Below are 14,634 nucleotides of genomic sequence, written 5' to 3'. Positions count from 1 at the left end.
TTATGAGTTCATGCCTTATTCATTTTTAAACTTCAGATTTTTAAATCATTATTGATAGTTTTTCTGTTAATGTTGCAGAATACAGTGAAGCTGTAGGTTGATTAATTCTGTATATTGAGTTTAAGAAACTGTTTCTCACTTTACCTGAGATGAGCAAGCACCATGGAATCAGCTTATTAAACCAAGTCACCTCAAAACAAGTTCGCTTTTGCTTACAATCTAACTTTATAATTGACGACTTGTCAATGCAGAGACATTGCTTCCTAATGAGTCAACATAGTAAAGAGGACACATTCTAATTGCAAAGGCTGCTTGGAACAGGAAGCAAACGGCTCATTATTTTTTGGACTATTCTGTCAGGTTATTGCCCTCCTCCTGTGAGATAGTTTTATTTAAATAAACAGACCAGTCTCTTTGAATGGAACACCTTTCTGCAGATAAGACCACAGAGACATTGGTAAACTGTTTCTTTTTTGGTGATTGTTATGGATTTTCAGAAATTTAAGCTTTTATGTTGTGATGCATTATAGATTATAAAAATAGAGTTTTACTTGGCTTCTTATTTAACACCATATTACTGATCTTACAAATGTTTTGTAGTTAATTCCAATATACTTCATGGTTCTTGTTGCTATCAGTGTGGTAAAATGATGGTTTTGTCTTTGAGAATATTGTCATCCTTATGTTCCGAGTTTGATTCTGAATTTTCAGAATTTTTTCTGTTAAATATTTTTCTTTTTATTCGAATAATATGCATGTGTATGTGGCAGTTGTTTGATGGTGATGGGTATGCACACATGAGAATCAAGGCGCTGGCATGTAGACAGTGTGCCTGAGCTGTGGAGCTGGTGTTAGAGGTGGCCATGAGCTGCTAGACCTGTTTGCTTTGGTCAAACTCTGGTCGTCTGCAAGAGTATTATGTTCTCTTATGCTCTGAAGTATTTCAGTCTTTGACTCCCCCCTCATTTTTTTTATTTTGCTTGTTTGTTGTTTTTGTTTTTTAATATGAAACAGGTTCTCTCTGTGTTAGACCTGGGTGCTTGAAACACTTGTGACTACCCAATTACATGTACAGTTAATGGAAATTTAATATATTTCACTTATAACATTTGAGTATGTGAAGCCAGATTCTTGTTTGTCTCAGTGAAATATGAATGTGTATATCTGAGTGTGATATCCAGGTTTATGTCACCTCAACATAAGCTATGGTCATCATCCAGAACAGACCTCGGTTGAGAAAATGTCTCCTTATAAGTTCAGACTGCAATCAAGCTTATAGGGTATTTTTTTTAGTGACTGATAACAGGAGGGCTCAGGCTGTTTGGGTGTGGCCACCCCAGCCTGCTGGTCCTGGGCTGTTTAAAAAAACAAGCTGAGGAAGCCAGTAAGCAGAAGTACTCACTGACCTCTGCATCAGCTCCTGCTTCTAGCTTGCTGTACTGTTTGACTTCTTGTCCCAAGTTCCTTCAATGGTGGACTATGAAGTGGAAGTATAAGGCAAATAAGCTCTTTTCTCTGCAACTTGATTCTAGTCAGTGTTTCATCACAGTGATAATAACCCTGATTAGGGCAACGAGTATCAATGCAAGTGCTGATAAATGTGTTTAGTGTTTGTCTCTATCACTTTCCTTGTATTTGGCCTTACAGTAGAAGTTGTCAAGTAGCAGGGACACATGTTGATAGCTCTGTGCTTAAGGAAGCCCCATTGCTTATGTAGCTGAAAATCTTCACCTTGAGTTCATTTGCATTGCTCTCCTCTCTCATAAAAAAGATAATTTCTTATTCTGTGGCCTTTGCTGGCTTTGAACTGGACCCCCCGCCCCATGTAGCCTAACCTTTCCTCGAACTTTTGGCTCTCCTCCAGTCTCAGTTTTCTGGACAACAGGCATGATCCACCATATTTGTATTGTGTTTTGAGGCTAAAGACAGATTGCTCTCAGAGGGAACAGACTCCCATTTGGCAAGAAGTAGCAGATCTTTGTAAATTTTGTTCTCTTCTGATACTTCACTAACTTCCACTACTTGGGAGGTGTCTTCTTCACCTTTGGACAATTTGGGTTTGCGTAGTATTGTGTTGTTCCTTCAGCACTGACACCAAACCCACAGCCTTTTGAATGATAGGCGAGTGCTGCACTTCTGATCTATATCCATATTTTTTGCCTCTTTCTCAGTGTCATACTTGTCTACCCTCTTCATTACACCACCAGTAAGGATTTTCTTATTGGCTCTTCACTGCAGAAACCATGGTAAGTATAAGGTGCTCTTAAATGAGTAGTCAAATGAATTACTATTGTTTAATTTCTCACCTATTTTTTATTTATTAAATTTTTTGAATATTTCTTATATTTACATTTCATTTTTATTGAATATTTTCTTTACTTATATTTCAAATATTATCCCCTTTCCCAGTTTCCCCCCTGCAATCCCCATTTCCCACCTCCCATCCACTTTCCCCCATTAAAGTGTTTCCCCCAACCACCAACTCCCAGGCATTTCCCTATCCTGGCATTCCCCTACACTGGCATATTGAACGTTCACAGGCCAAATACCACTCATCTCCTTGATGCCTGATAAGGGCATCCTGTGCTACATATATTGCTGCAACCATGGTTCCCTCCATGTGAATTCTTTGGTAGGTGGTTTAGTCTCTGGGAGCTCTAGGGGTTCTGGTTGATTGATAGTATTGTTCTTCCTGTGGGGTTGCAAACCCCTTCAGCTCCTTCACTCTTTTTTTTAACTCCTCCATTGGGGACACCATTCTCAGCCCAGTGGTTGGTTGAGAGCACCTCATGTCTGTACTTCTCAGGCTCTGGCAGAGCCTCTCAGGAGACAGCTATATCAGGGACCTGTCAGCATGCACTTCTTGGCATTCACATTATTGTGTAAGTTTGGTGACAGTATATAGGATGGATCCCCTCAGTCTCTGGATGGTGTTTCCTTCAGTCTCTGCTCCAAATTTGGTCTCTGGATTTCCTCTTGTGGGAATTTTGTTCACCCTTCTAAGAAGAACTGAAGCATCACTTTTTGGTCTCCCAACTTCTTGAGCTTCATGTGGTCTGTGAACTGTTTCTTGTGTAATCTGAGTGTTTGGGTTAATATCCATTTTTAAGTGAGTGCATACCATATGTGTTCTGTTGTGGATGGGTTACCTCACTCAGGATGATATTTTTTAGTTCCATCCACTTACTTAAGAATTACATAAAGTCATTGTTTTTAATAACTGAGTAGTACTCTATTGGGTAAATGTATCACATTTTCTGTATCCATTCCTATGTTGAAGGACATATGGGTTTTTTCCACCTTCTGGCTATTACAAACAAGGCTGCTATGAACATAGTGGGGTATGTATCTCTGTTATATGTTGGAGTATCTTTTCCTTATATGCCTAGGAGTGGTATATCTGGGTCCTTGAGTAGTACTGTGTCCATCAAGTGATCAAGTGACCATAGGTGTGTGGGTTTATTTCTGGGTCTTCAATTCTGTTCTATAGATCTGCCCGCCTGTCTCTGTAAAAATACCATGGTGTCACGAGCCCATGCTCCCCGCTGCTAGGAATAGGCGTGCAACAAACAAACAGATTCTTCTGTGGATAACCTTTATTGTACAGCACTTTGAGCAGGGGACTTCTTGAGCAGGAAACTTCTCTCTGAACTGGGGACTCCCTACCGGGTTCTACTGTCTAGGTGACCTCTCATGCGCAGTCCCCCACATGCAATCTCTCTGTCCAGTCTCTGTCCACTCGGGATCTCCCGCAATCTCCTTTACCGAGTCTCTCTCCACGTGGGATCTCCCGCAACCTCTCTTATCAGGTTTCTCTCCACGTGTTATCTCTCCGCCATCCCTCCACGTGGGGTCTCCCGCAATCTCTCCTCTATCTTCCTCTCCCACGTGGGGGAGAAAATGCACTGCTATATATGCCTAAGAGGCTTGTGTTGCTACCTGATTGGTGCGCCCTCCAGTAACTCAATAGTATGCCCCGAGAGCGGGCTATGACGTATGTGGCACATGCGCATTAAGTCTCTTGGCTGGGCAACAGCTCTGTTTGCTGAATTCTCGGCGGGAAGCCGGCGCCATGTTTGCCTGTGGCACAAACGGCTCCCTACACCATGGGTTTTTTTTTTAAATCATAATTGATCTGTAATACAGCTTGAGGTTAGTGATGGAGATTCCTCTGGAAGTTCTTTTATTGTTGAGAATAGTTTTCACTATCATGGTGTTTTTGTCATTACAAATAAATTTGCAAATTAGTCTTTCTAACTCTGTGAAGAATTGAGTTGGAATTTTGATAGGGATTGCATTGAATATGTAGATTACTTTGGAAAGATGGCCATTTTTACTATGTTAATTTTTCTAATCCATGAGCATGAAACATCTTTCCATCTACTGAGATCTTCTTTAATTTCTTTCTTCAGAAACTTGAAGTTCTTGTCATACAGATTTTTCACTTGCTTGGATAGGGTCACACCAAGGTATTTCATATTGTTTGTGACTATTGAGAAGGTTGTCTGACCCGTCCAGCAGGTCCAGTTATTCAGAGTCCGGAAGAGGCACTACCTGAGTGACAAAGGGGTGGAGAGAGAAAGGAGACCAAGCAAGGTTCTGTTGTCCAAGTCTCATTTAATTGACACAGGTTCTTTCTTTTATACAAGGGGATGTAATGTGGGGTGAGCACACAGATGGAGGTATCTTGTCAGTAGTTAGCTAGAAGATTTAGGGCTTAACTGCCTTCACGGGATATCTGGGCACCACCAATTGTGAAGCCGCGGAATTCACAGTCATTAGCGGAGTTGTAACTTATCTTGTGTAGGCACCAAGGCCCTGCGAAACGTCCATGCTCTCACTTAGGGGGAATGGGGTGAGGAGATCATCTGGCAGGGATATCTGGTGCTTGCTCAGGCTAGAGCAGTTTGTGATTGAGGGGAGGGGATCATTCCATGATTGTTCTCGGAGTCTTCCTGTGCCGCCAACATATCGGGAGAGGCCTTTGTCAAACAATCTCATGACTTTATGGCAGTCATCCTAGAGCTGAGTATCTATGGCTATACAGCCCAGAGTCATCTAGCTACTCTGAGCTATACAGTCACAAGAACGGCCAAGCACAAATACAATACGGCTCACTACATCTCCTCCTTTTTTCTTTTTTTAAAAGGCCGCTAGGGCCTCTGGGGAGAAACTGGGCAGAGGAGTATTTGACCAGCCTGTAATACAGGATACAGCCCATCTCTGTCTTAGGACTGAACTCTCGAACCCAAGCCTTACCCATCATAGGATTACCTTGTCGTCCTCAAGGCTCCGTGTCTTAGGTTGGTCAGGGGCTATAGGAAGTTGCCCGTCAGTGAGTATGACTACCTTGGGTCAGTTTATCATTCCTCCCAAGAACCCAGGGAATAAAGGGTATATGCTGGATGACAATACTTTAGGAGATTATGGAAGTTGAGCCTCTACTGATATGTGACTATCCTTGTAAAGCTTAGAAGTAACACAACTCTATTGGTCCTTAGCATGACTGGAAATGGTTACTTACTCTTAGACTTTGAAGCACTTCTCTAATAACTTGAATAGCATAAGGAATATCAATCCATTGTTCTAAATGCCTATCTAAATCCCCTTGAGTATTCAGGACCTTAGTAACCTTATAACAAAAGTAGTTGTCTAAACTCCTGTCAAGACAATAGCAGAAGCAGATAATATTAGCTATTAATACAATTAAGGCTACTATGCCTACAATAATCAAGCCCAGTACTCTCTTGCTTCAGTATAAAGCCTGACAAACTTTTAGTATCTGCAAACCTTCCTTTAGAATATCATGGTTTTGTAATATTCACTAGCAATAGAACAAAAGCTGGTTGATAAACCACCATTACCGACATATCACAAGTCAACATTAACACAATTGGAAAGTGTACAATACAACTTACAATAAGTATTAATATAATATTTAGCATGAACAAATAATAAAAGATTAGCAGCTTAAATACATGTCCAAACATTTAAAGTCTGGATCTAGTCCCAATTTTATCCAATATAAATATGGCTTCACAAGGCAATTATTAATTTTTAAATGTCTTTAAAAATGTCCAGAATCTGTCCTCCCAATGAAGACTATTATTTCTACTATTAGGTTAATTTCAAAACCAGTCCATTCTTGAGTCAGAATAACTGGACTCATTAAAGTTAAGAGAAAAGTCATTATAACCTTTTTTGGTAATTGACTAATTTTTTTTAAATCAGTTTTTACAGTCCCCATGTTTTCTGTCCCACAAGGTCTAAAACTTGAGGCAAAGCTGCTTGTCCAATCCGGGTTAAAGGCAAGCAAAGGTGGGTCAGGAACAGATGTCCAATGCAGCTTCTTGGTCACCATTGTCAGGGCACTCAGGAAGCTCACAGGTCAGGATGATTCTTTGTGTCAGCATCAGCATGTCTCACCAACCACCCTGGCAGCTAGCATGCTCTTGCAGCATCCTGTGGGAAAAAAGAAACACAACCTATTTTTCATATTAATTGGTCCCCTTGACAAGGACAAAACCATATGCCAGTATGGGGATCATTTTATTTCACCTGGGCATAGGTTTGTCCAGTTACAACTTATGAGGATGCCATAGACATTTTTTGACATCTAAATTTAAAAATTATTTAAAATACAAAGGTGTATGATTCAAATATATGGGGGTGTAACTCTCCTCTTTTAATTTATGAAAATATTGTTTTAATATTTTACAGTATTTGTATAATGAATTATTAGGAATTTTAATAATATAGGTTATATTAACTTGTCAACAAAGATCTCAAATGCCTGACTGTAATAGCTAGTTCCATTATCTGTTATAGTCTGATTTGGAGCACCAACAATAGGAATATAACATAGGCCATGAAAAATTATAACTTTAGTTGTTTTTCCTGTTAAAGTAATTGTAACTAGAAAGCTTAAAGTGGTGTTAATATTTAAATAAATATTTGCCATAGTTGGTTAGAATTAAGTTTTTGAGGGTTAACATAAGAGACTGAGGATATTTAGGACAAATCTTTATAATTTGGGGTGTACATTTTCTAGAAATATTAAAATTGATGTCTCAGGCCATTACTATTTTGATGGTAAAAAATCAGATTATAATCTACCTGGTATACAAATTTGTGGTGGCATTGCCCTTGTTAAGGGATCCAGGCAACCTAGTATCTCTTAAATATCTAAGTATGGGATATTATGTTCTTTTAAATTAAGTTGTATTTGTATAAGCAATTGTAAAACTCAAGAATTAGCAGTATCTAAAAATGAAACAATTTTAAGCATTTGCAAACTATAAGCTATGTATATATTGGCTATCAGTATATAAATTTAAAGTTTAACTAATTTTTTAACATTTAAAAACAATGGCTACAGCACATAATCCAACAATCTGCTGTAGCAGGGGGAAACTCAATAGAATGAACATGTGATCCAATTATATATATTATTTTTTATAGATGAACCATCTATAAATATAGCAATTGCATTGTCTATGGGCTGCACACATAAATTTACAGGAAAATAAAAAAGCATGCATTAGGGATAGGATTAACAACTGGTCTTTTGGATAGTGATTATGAGTTGTCAATTTTGCCTGACAAAGTTTGTACATGCAATAGGCCAAATATCAGTACTTAGGAATAACCTATTTAATTGTTTGGAATAAGGAATAGATATTCTTTTAGGTTAAGACATTATCTTTTATATATATATATATATATATATATATATATATATATATATATATATATATATATATATCTTTAATATTTTATCGTGCAATTCTGTTTTAACACAGCAAAGGTTATATAACAGGAGGCTAAAACTTTTCTTGAAGAGGAAAAAAGATGAATTTACATTAATGGTTTCTTTTGCCAAAAGGACTGCTGTAGGTATGATGCAAAAAATAGAGACAGCCAATAATTGGTTATACTCTATATAATATCTGCTGTTAACTAACTGCTTTCTCTATATTCTCTGCAAAACTTTTCACCTCTCAGTTAACTGCAGAGAGACTAGAATTTGCATTTATGGAGAACAGCAGACTAAGGTTTGGTATCTCATGTGGTGAGCTTAAGAAGAGGTTTTAGTCAGCCAACATCTGATAATTTTTGAAAAGTACATTATCTTTATGAACTTTCTGTGCCACAATCTGGCTAGGAAGACTGATAACCCAATTATTTGGCAGGAAAACATTGAGGGTTTTAAGTTTCAGCCTCTTGCCATTGATATAGCAGTAAAATAATGAAAGACCATCAGCCATTCTCTGAGACAAAGGTTTCCAAAGACACCCATTGTCTCAAGGGGCTCTTCAAAACCACAAGCAGACAAGCCAGATGCAAAGGAATAATATGGAAATGATCTTTGAAAATCTATGATAACTCTTTGGAATGGCAACTGAAGCAATAAACCCTGTTGTAAATTCCACAGCCTTCACAAAGTTGAAGCTATTCTTACCTGTTTGATTCTTACTTAATGTGGCCAGCTTGCAATTGCTCCTGCACTAGCTATTGAGTGGCCAACATTTTTTCAGAAGCTGATTAATCTATATAGGGACATTGCATTTTAAAGTATTTTTTTCTGAATGGTGTGCAGGCTTGCCAATTAAAAATATCTTAGATCTGTTTTTCCTTTTCTAGGGGTAACTGCAGTGAGCTCTAATTTAGTCCTGATTTTGCTTTCCCAGACCTTGATTAGGCAGGTAACCACAGTTAAACATTTGTTGTGTAACGCAGTTACCCAGTCTATATAAAAGGACTCTCATAAGGCTAACTCAGCTTTTATAGCTTGCACCCAATATAAGCATCTGAAAGGCCAAATCTTCTTCCAGTAGGAAGAGCCTGCATTCCCATTTTTACCAAAAGCATTTTAACATTAGAAGTTCTGAACACTCTCAGACATTTTAATTAGTCTATCAACGAACTCTTGAAAAAGTTTAGAAAGCAAAACTTATCCCCTAAACAATCTAGTCTCTCCAAAATCAACACATAGTGTGCATCAGAACACATCAACTTCATGCTACGAAGTTTGGCTGCTAGTTTCCCGCACACAAAAACACTACAATGCAGCAATACTATCTTAAATCATATTTTATTACATATAATATAACCCAATTTAGAGGTATTTTAGAAACCTGTTTTCCTGGGATGGTTTATGCCACGTGTTGTTGTTTAGAGTGACATTAACCAAGTTACTAGTTTTTAAAAAAAATTTTGTTACTAATATTGCAATTTTTGAATCATACCCAATTACTTATAAGCAAATAATTTACCACCAAGAAATGCAGAGCATATTTATGCCTTTTAAAATCAGTCAAAAGCAGACATGAAGTAACCACACATCTTATATATTTAAACTAGACAAATTTTTTTGCTTTTTTAAGATGTAATTTTAAGAGATGGGAACTTTGTCACCTGTTGTGCTCCACAAACACAGATTTTTCTAGGAGAAGCAATGGAACAGCTCCAAGTGAATAAGCTGCCTGCATCCTTTTCTAGGAGCAGCCTAAAAATCAGCTTCCAGCAAGTCTTTAACTGAGCTAAACTATTTTAGGTGTAGGGCCCTAAATGCCCGTGTTTTTTTTTTTTTTTTTTTAATCTTTAATTTTAACCTCTTAGACTTGAGTTAAAGCTGAATCAAGAGACAAACACCTAACATTCTCTTTTGAACAAGAAACATGAGTAACATTTAAACAAAGAAAACATGGACATAAACTGACACTCATTGATGGACAGACAGCTTGGTGTGCCAAGAGACAAACACACAAGAGAAGAGAACTACATGTGTTGAAGGGACCCTGATATTCTTTCGAAGGGACCCAGAACCAGAACTAGACATTTTTCCAGTGTGAACTATAAAGACAGGACGTCTCCTGAAACAGTTTACCTTTTTTTTTTGTCAAGGTGATAAACGAGGGCCAGCAGGGGCAGACTGGTAGAACTAGTGCTGTGTGAGTCTCTGAGGGCAGGCAGATGGTGCTACCTCTCCCCAGGCAGTAGCAACAGCAGCAGACTCCTGTGAGAGTCTCTGAGTGCAGGCAGGTGGCAAAGGGCTGGCTGTGGCTGCCCCTCCCCTGGTGGCCCCAGTGTTGACAGCCTCCTCAAAAACACTCTCCAATGAAGATTCTTTGTCACATTTTCTTTTTAGAAGTGGGAAAGCCAAAAGGGGTCCTGCAGTGCCTCTAAAGAGCAGGGAACCTCTGCTGTTCAGGGAAGGGAAAGGTACAAAGATCGAGCTGTGTCTTGGGGGCAAACATCATCGGGCATGGGGATCACCATGGAGGGCCTGGGCGAGGTACGGACTCAGGGTCCTGTTTTTGCAAACTATTGAATTCTCATTTCACCTTATTCCATGTTGTGGGATGCATATATGGTCCATGGCTTACGACCCACGGACAAACTTCTTACACGAACTGAAAAAATTTAAATCTTTTTTTCTTAACTCTTATTTCTCTCTCCCTGAATGAACGCTTGATTTCTCCTATGAAACAAGCTTCCTGAAACAATACCTTCCCCATGACAATGGGACGACAGTTTTTTGGGGGGCCCTGTCTTACCTCCCTCTCCAGTGACGCATGAGCGATGCGGCCTGAAGAGTCCTCAATTTTTCGGCGGATCTCCTGTCTCTGTAGTGTTGTAGTTGGCCGTGCTTCGGGGGGGGGTGCCTGTTCAGGCACCACTTGACCCGTCCCGCAGGTCCAGTTATTCAGAGTCCGGAAGAGGTGCTACCTGAGGATCAAGATGGTAGAGAGAAAAAGGAGACCAAGCAAGGTTCTGTTGTCAAGGTCTCATTTAATTGACACAGGTTCTTTCTTTTATACAAGGGGATGGAATGCAGAATGAGCACACAGACAGAGGTATCTTGTCAGTTGTTAGCTAGAAGATTTAGGGTTTAACTGCCTTCACGGGACATCTGGGCACCACCAATTGCGGAGCCCTGGAATTTACAGTAATTAGTGGAGTTGTAACTTATCTTGTGTAGGCACCAAGGCCCTGGGAAAAGTCCATGCTCTCACTTAGGGGGAATGGGGTGAGAAGGTCATCTGGCAGGGATATCTGGTGCTTGCTCAGGCTAGAGCAGTTTGTGATTTAGGGGAAGGGGGACATTCCATTGTTGTTCTCGGAGTCTTCCTGTGCCACCAACATATCGGGAGAGGCTTTTGTCAAACAATCTCATGACTTTATGGCAGTCATCGTAGAGCTGAGTATCTGTGGCTCTACAGCCCACAGTCACGTAGCCACTCTGAGCTATACAGTCACAAGAACGGCCAGGCCCAAATCCAATATGGCTCCCTACAGTTATTATTTTCCTAATTTTTTCTCAGGCTTTTTATCCGTTGAATAGAGGAAGGCTACCGATTTCTTGTTAATTTCATGTCCAGCCACTTTGCTGAAGGTGTTTATCAGCTGTAGGAATTCTCTGGTGTTATTTTGGGGTCACTTAAGTATACTATCATATCATCTGCAAATAGTGATATTTTGACTTCTTCCTTTCTAATTTTATCCCTTTGATTTCCTATTGCTGTCTAATTGTTCTGGCCAGGACTTCCTGCACTCTATTGAACAGGTATGGGGAGAGTAGGCACCCTTGTTTAGTTTCTGATTTTAGTGGGAATGCTTCAAGTTTCTCTCCATTTAGTTTGATGTTGGCTACTGGTTTGCTGTATATTGCTTTTACTAAGTTGAGGTATGGGCCTTAGATTCCTGATGTTTCCAAAACTTTTAACATGATGGGGATTGAATTTTGTCAAATGCTTTCTCAGTATCAAATGAAATGATCATGTGGTTTTTTTCCTTTGAGTTTGTTCATATAGTAGATTACTTTGAAGGATTTCCATATATCGAACCATCCCTGCATTAATGAATGATTATTTTGGTGTGTTTTGGGATTCGGTTTGCAAGAATTTTATTGAGTATTTTTGCTTCGATGTTAGCCATTTGGCTTGTGTCACAGAAAAGACACCGAAGTTTATGTTCTTCAGTATTTTTAAGAATTTAAAATTAAAGGTAGCCACAGTGGTACCTAATCCCAGCCTTTGGGAGATGCACCAGGAGAATAGTATTTTCGAGGGAAGGGTAGAGAGCAGGGAAAACCTGATTTTTAGAAAGACGCAACCTCTATTGGGACCAGAATCTAAATGCCAGGATTATGAAATGCCTCATTTGAGTGAACTTGTTTCTTAAAGGAAGTATTTTCATAGCTGTCTTAGAAAACCAGTCTTTTTATAATAGTAAGATCTTCATCTGTTTTTACTACACTGCATTACAATTCCAGAGAAATTTGCAAGTCTTTCTCATTGGTTTCCTTGTGGAATAAATTATAAAACCACAAGCATTTTTTTAAAAAAAAACATTATTTAGGAAAACATTAATTAAATGAAAGACATATAGTCCAGTAGGAAGGATCTAGAGTTTGAATTTACCCCAGGTACTTCTGTTCCCTGTTTTGTCAGATATAAAAGACTGGGATTATTTTACAAAAGACTCTGATGAGGCAAAACAGAGTCTAGTCATCTGGATTTCTTTTCTGGAATTATTCTTTCTTGGTTACAATCATCTGCTTACACAGTATGCATTAGGAAGGGTAATTGTAGACATACATTTATATTTTATAAGTATATAGTTTTTTAAGTTTTCTAGGGCTTTTATTACCTGTTCAATGTTTTCAGAAAAATTTGAGACTTAGTGATTTGTGTCAGTAGATCATAGGGTAAATTCCGGAACTTGTTGAATCTTTGTTTCATTGTCTATGGTTAGTTTCTTAAACATACTTTTGTAGCAGGTTGCTTTTTTGTTCTGTATTTGTATTACTAAAACGATAGAAGATTAAAAAATTTCTAGAAAGCAAGAAATGTGTGGCTGAAGGAAGTATACAGTACTTCTCACATGTTGAACACTAAGCAAATACTTAGTGAACATATGAGAAAATTGAAAAAAAATCCAGATGTGCATGTTTGGTAGTGTTTCTAAGTCCCTTGGTTGCTCAGTCTGGTGGGTAGAGTCTATGTCAGCTGCTTGTTTTAGCAGTCTGTGTCTAAATTTTGACCTTGGTCGGCACTTGTTCTTTGTAAGAAGCAGAAAACTAATTTCCTTTCTTTCCATCACTGTCTGGTCATACATGGTTTTTCAACAGAGTATTTTCTTTGTTTACATAATTATCTGCATCTTTGTAGCCACTGGATTTATATAATATTTAATATCTTTTTATAATTCATATCTCCTTCATTTTAGTTCTGGTGTACCAGAAGCCAAATATTAGAGGAAATGTTTAAGTTACACTTGTTACTGAAAACTAACAAAACGTGATTTTTCTTTCCTTAGAAACAGTGGTTATAATACCTTGATACTATATTATTGCCTTAACTTTATGACATTCATTTTTATGAATAACTTAAGATTTTTTTTTTACCCATTTGGAGCCTGGAAGAATATTTGCTATACATTAAACGACTAGATCATTTTTTAGTAAGTTTATAGAAAATCCTGTGTTTAGAAATTGTTTTCCCATGCCTTTCTTCTACATTTCCCAATATCTCATTCTCTGGATCATTATTAGACATAGCACCAAAATTAAATGTCGTACTAAGAATCAGTTTACAAGTTAGTATCTTTGACTTCTACATACTAGCTTTAAAAAATCAGATCTAATATTTTGACTTTTAATGTTAGATGAGGCATCTTTAGTGCTTTTTGGAAACTGATTTTTTGGTCCTTATATTCAAAAATGAGGTCAATGTAACCAGGGCATCTGATCCATCTGTGACTTGCTTTGTGAGCTGTTTCCTGAATCATCTCTTTGATGATTTCATTCAGACTTATTTGACCTCTGCACGTGGTTGGGGCCTTCTACTCCTTCCTGGTTTACCAGGATGCAGATGTTTTCTATCCTGTTAGCAACTTTAGTTTTCATGCCAAAGAGCAACAGTTTAAAAACTGCATTAGTCATAGACTTATTCTCAATGATTCCTTTTTCCCTGTCTCTGATTTCTAACCATTCCTTCACACTCTCTCTTTATGTGCCTGTCTCATTTATCCCCCAGCGAGGACAGTGTATCCCTGCATTTCCATGAATCTCACATGGAGTAGGTCACTCCTCTGGTGGAGAACCCCTCTACCGTGGAACACAGCTAGCCCAGTGAAGAGGAAAATTATGTTGTTGCCTCTCAGGGGAGGGCACTGGAGTTACATGGACCATGCTCAGTTAATTTACTTTCAAGGTGAACTTTGTGTAATTTCCAAATGAGACTCTTACTTTAAAAGTCCTTTAAATATAAAGGTCATGTGACTTCCTTTTAAAGCTTAATTCATGGTTGTAACTTTGGAATATAGTATATTTTGACCCTTGATATTGTTTAGTGGTATTCTCTGTTGGTCTGTTACTGACAGTCCTTAAATTGTTACAGATTAGATGTGGACTGTTGCAGAAACATTGGCTAGTCTGCTCACTTTCTGTCTTGAGTTTTTAAGAATGTGACATATACATTGTACCAAAAGCCACAGCTATGGGTGCTAGGATCTGAAAATAATTGTACAGGTTGTACATTACGTAAAGATGTCAATGTTTATTGGTCAGAAAGGGAACAGTTGTTGTCTGGTGTTGCTTGTATTTAAATGCTACCCACATACCAGCTT

General features: G+C 38.4%; 1 pseudogene across 1 annotated transcript in view; it reads right to left on the bottom strand.

The window, feature by feature from the left end:
* LOC308416199 (eukaryotic translation initiation factor 4E transporter-like) overlaps window positions 1-14,634 on the bottom strand; it is a 39,232-nt pseudogene that overhangs the window by 15,061 nt on the left and 9,537 nt on the right. Inside the window, exon 2 of the transcript in view lies at window positions 10,560-10,727. The product of the transcript in view is annotated as a eukaryotic translation initiation factor 4E transporter-like (transcript). The remainder of the gene's footprint in view (window positions 1-10,559; window positions 10,728-14,634) is intronic.

Source organism: Micromys minutus, assembly GCF_963924665.1.
Source record: "Micromys minutus genome assembly, contig: SCAFFOLD_145, whole genome shotgun sequence".
Taxonomy (NCBI): domain Eukaryota; kingdom Metazoa; phylum Chordata; class Mammalia; order Rodentia; family Muridae; genus Micromys; species Micromys minutus.
Note: the sequence above shows the minus strand (reverse complement) of the source record. Positions and strands in the feature narration are given on the sequence as shown.